Source organism: Marmota marmota, unplaced genomic scaffold (genome assembly GCF_001458135.2).
Source record: "Marmota marmota marmota unplaced genomic scaffold, marMar, whole genome shotgun sequence".
Classification (NCBI taxonomy): Eukaryota; Metazoa; Chordata; class Mammalia; order Rodentia; family Sciuridae; genus Marmota; species Marmota marmota.
In genome coordinates this window covers 5,332,508-5,336,817 of record NW_026000168.1, presented here as the reverse complement: position 1 = coordinate 5,336,817, position 4,310 = coordinate 5,332,508, and the positions used below count along the sequence as shown (strand labels likewise).

The following is a 4,310-nucleotide window of genomic DNA, read 5'->3' as shown; positions in this document are numbered from 1 at the left end:
CCAGTGTGTCACATAATTAGCCATGTACAAATTGCTTTGTGTTTCAAATTGGCATTCCTTACCTGACAGTTGGCACTGCCTACTTGTGTGAAGATTAATTGATGGAATCCACACAAAGTGCATTCAGTAAAGCCTGGCATGTGGAAAATACTCAGCAAACTTTAGTAACATTGCTAAGGTGTCCATCATCTGCTTGGAGAAGCAGTATGTGTGTGTGTATGTGTGTGTGTGTGTGTGTAGTATATTGTAGTTCTAGACAACAGTTGCAAGCCTATTGTATANATATATATATATATATATATATATATATATATATATATATATAATAACAATACAGAAAATGTGTTCTGAGTGCCCAAGTCGGCATTCATAAGCAAATTAGGGTTCATAGCCACACATGTGTTAAGGATGGAAGTATTAATCTTAGACACCATGCAAGGGAAGTTCAGTGAATTTGAGAATCTAGAAGTGTTCCTTATTGTATATTCTCACTTCTGTGCATTCTTCCACTATATTTAATGACAGAGCGATGCTGGGGAATCCATGAAGGAAATCTTGGAAAAATATGTATACAGAAATAGAAATCAGAGAGGAATTGCCTGCTGAAAAGTCTGACTTTCTATTTCAGGTATGTACTTCCTCCAACATGGATGGCTGCCAGTCCTGGGAGAAGGTGGTATTTCCCTAACTATGCATTTTCTTGGTTCTTAGAAACATTGTTCCCTGGAGTAGTAACCTTGTAGAAGCCAAACTTCCATAATAGACTGTGCTGCCTGACAGGTCATGCAGGTCTGGATTTTATGTATGTGCTTCTGGAAAACTCTCTGCTAGTTCATCTTCGGCTCTTCATTGCAAATGGAGCCACTCTCTGAACAAACACAAGGTGGAAATGGGACATAATTCCTTTATGTTTTTATTGCATTAGGATATTTTTTCATAGTAGCTACATATTCTTTTCATTTTACTTCCAAATGTTGGTTCTTTCCTCACTTTCTCTATCCTTTCCTCAGTGTCTTAAAGGAGCATAGTACATTTCAGGGAGCTCAAAAGTGGGAAAAAATGACAAGTAATACTTAGCAAAATAGAAGTACCAGAATTCCGTGGTGCACCCACCTGAGTGCTGATGTTGTATTAAGTACTTACTTTTCTTCTCATCCCTTGGGGAGCTGTTATTTTAATCTTGTGAGGGGAGCATATGGGAGCTCCAGAAACTGGGCATGTAGTTGTTGCTGTTGTAAGAGTCGCTGGATGGAAGTGCTGGCCACTCGTTGTTAGCTGGGTAGAACACTTTAAGCCTTAGATTCCTTCTCTATGAATAGGAATAATCATATGACCTTCATTGGGCTTTGGGAGGATTACATGATTTTAGTGCTAGGCACAAGATCATCAACAAATGGTAGAAATGACTGTCAGCACTAGCCTTTGAATACTTAAAGAAAAACATTTCTTAGCATCAATATTCAGTCCTCAATACTTTTATTAAAAGCAAATCACCAAGTTTCACATTAGATGTTTTCATCTCATGGTTTCCATCCATTCTGAGTCAGATGTGCTTTATATTTATGTTCAGCCCCATCTATGAGAGAGGGTGAGCACAGAAAGACATCTTAGCATCTATTGAAATTAATGTGAGACTTTCTTTTTTAAAATACTAGGAAAAAATCTTTTATATTCTACTGTATAAGGCACAAAATCAACTAAACTATTTTTGATGTACCACGGGTGATACTCAGGAGCATGTTCCTGCCCAATTGGGACTGGCCATGGCTGTGCATCATTGGTGCAGCCGAGCCATGTACACCAGGACTAAATATCATCCTAGAATATGGTGAAGACAGGGGTTGGGTTCTGGCTGCAAATCTTCTGGCTTTGAGTTGTTAGTCCCTATAGAAACAGCAGCTTTGTGTTTGATTTCTTACTCCACTCCTGCTTGAGGGAAGAAAACCACCCAGATGCCCACACATCCTGTATGTCCTTTATAGCATCACATATGTTGGACTTCAGAATGCCCCAGTGATAATAAACTTCTGCTCCAATACCCACACTCCAATAAAACAGAGCATCTCCAAAATGGACAGAAAGACTTACATGAACCTGAATCTATCTTTTTGTTGTCTCAAAGCACCCATTTTGCTAAGTAAAATAATAGAGCCCTGACCCTGCAAATAATTGGGCTCAGGAGGAATACATAAGGAGAGAATTTTAGTGGATGTTCAGCATTCCTGGCTTTCTGAGTTTGTGATAAAACCTTAAATCACTCTGCCTTCAAACTGTGAAATCAGTAGATTATATAACCACAACGAGAAGCAATCTTTTGCACTTACCCAAGTGCTCCACAGTGACTACTTAATCTGCACAAAAGGCTTCCAACTAAGGCTCACCCCCACCCCAGTTTATATAAAAAGTCTCTGGGTAGAGGGGGTTAAGAGTTGCAGTAGCAGCTCACCAGGTCAGAGGGCTTCCTATATTTTTAGGACTCAAGGTAGATTTTTTTCCTTGTGTGGTCAATTCCCATTCTGTTTGCCCAGGTGTCCAGTCCTATTCCCCAGAGTCTTGGCAGGGTTAATGGATTGTGAGATGAGCCATCTAGAAGGAGGGGCCAGGATTCATTCATCTGCCCACGTTGTCTCCATCTTTGTGTCTCTTCTTCTAAAATTTCCTTTCCTAATTTTGGGTTTTGGAATTTCTTGTAAGACTTTTTGCTTCCAAGCTCTAAGGAACCCATTTTCTCTTGGGATTTTGCTCTCCCCTATGGATCTCCATCCTTGGGAAATACCTTTTTAATCCTTGAAGGAATTTCTTCCTCTTTGTTAATGTGTTTCCCACTGAGGTTCTGTTGTCTCAGTGTTTTCAGTGCTTTTTTTTTTTTTCTTTTGGAAGGTGTAGCTTCTGGAAGCAGCTCATCTGGGGAAACAACTTTACCTTCTGTCTCAACCATCCCTGAGGCGAAGAGTCAAGGAAGTAGGAAAAGGGGAAGATTCAGGAAAAAAAAAAAAAAACCCAAGTTAATAATGGTGCCCTCTGCAGAGGTGAAGATCCCGTTCAGTTTTGTCACTGACAGCCAGGACTGGCCTGGGAGCTCATTATGTCTGAGCCCATGGTTCCTGAATGTGTTGATAATCCTGCAGCACAATAACTTTGGAAAGTTTTTTTTTTTTTTTTTTTAACAAATTCTGGGCCTGATGCCTAGAAATTATGATTCAGTGGATCAAGGGATCAGTAGAACCCCCCCAGATGGTCTCATACGGAGCCAAGTGTGGCAACTCCTGGCTAGAATCTGATGTTCATCAATCTGGCACATATTGCTGTGAGTGTCTGCTCAGGGCTGGGCATTGTGATTGGCTTTGGGGCCTCCAGTCGGGTGCACAGGGAAATGACTAGCCAAGAAGTGAGCATGGCAGAACTGTCTTTATGTGTCCCTCATTAGGGCTTTTGTTGTTGCTGTTCTCCTTATTTTACTGCAAGAGGCTTTACTCAAAGGCCTCAGATTCATAGCTTAGAGGCCATATTTTGTCTATAGGCAGGTCTTCCTAGGCCAGTCCTGTGCTTTTTTCTTTGTTTTTTAAGTCTACAACTTATGAGGAAAATTATACAATAGGCTTGCAACTGTTGTCTAGAACTACAATATACTACACACACACACACACACACTCTCTCTCTCTCTCTCTCTGTCTCTCTCTCTCTCTCTCTCTCTCTCTCGCGCACACACACACACACACATGCACACACAAATAATGAAACAGTAAAACTGTAGCTGCCCCATTTCCCTGGGGAGTGTACCTGGCAGCTCATTGCTGCCCCTGCCAGGTGGTCTTCTCTAAAGAGCCTGCCTGATTCTTTAATATCCTCACATTCTGAGCACATTGGGAAAACTGGAATATGTATTTGTGAAAACTTCCAGTCAGGAGAAGGAAGATGGCGGTGAGGGGAGTGCATTGCCCCCGTGTGCTGCTTCACTGTGTGGGAGTATGACAAGTCAGGACGGCTAAAGGATTATCTTGTTAGGAATTTCCAGCAATAGTGGGGTGCTCCGGAACCTGGATGAAGGATTTCCATCGCACAAGGATCGGCTACGGGGACTCAAACGCGAGAGGTTTGTCGCACGGAGGGTAACACTGCTTATTCAGCAAATCGCCCCGCGGCTAGAGTCTGCAGCGCGCGCTGGGATAGAGACGCAGGGTTACAGCGCTGCAGTTTCTGCCAGCCGCGCAAGCACCTTACTCAGGGCTGAATTCTGGGTTCGAGACGGGGGAAGGAAGCGGTCCATCTCGGTTCTCCACACCGGTCAGACCACAGAGGAGGCCAGCAGC

The 4,310-nt window shown here is 42.4% G+C and overlaps 1 protein-coding gene across 4 annotated transcripts in view; it reads left to right on the top strand.

Moving 5' to 3' along the window:
• Positions 1 to 392: 392 nt before the first annotated feature.
• The window catches only part of Cntn3 (contactin 3), a 260,616-nt gene continuing 256,698 nt past the window's right edge, over positions 393 to 4,310 (top strand). The window contains exon 1 of one of the 4 annotated variants that reach the window (XM_048787016.1): positions 393 to 628. The gene's annotated coding sequence lies outside the window, so the exon portion shown is untranslated. The remainder of the gene's footprint in view (positions 629 to 4,310) is intronic. The other 3 variants (XM_048787014.1, XM_048787015.1, XM_048787013.1) reach the window with 3 other exon arrangements.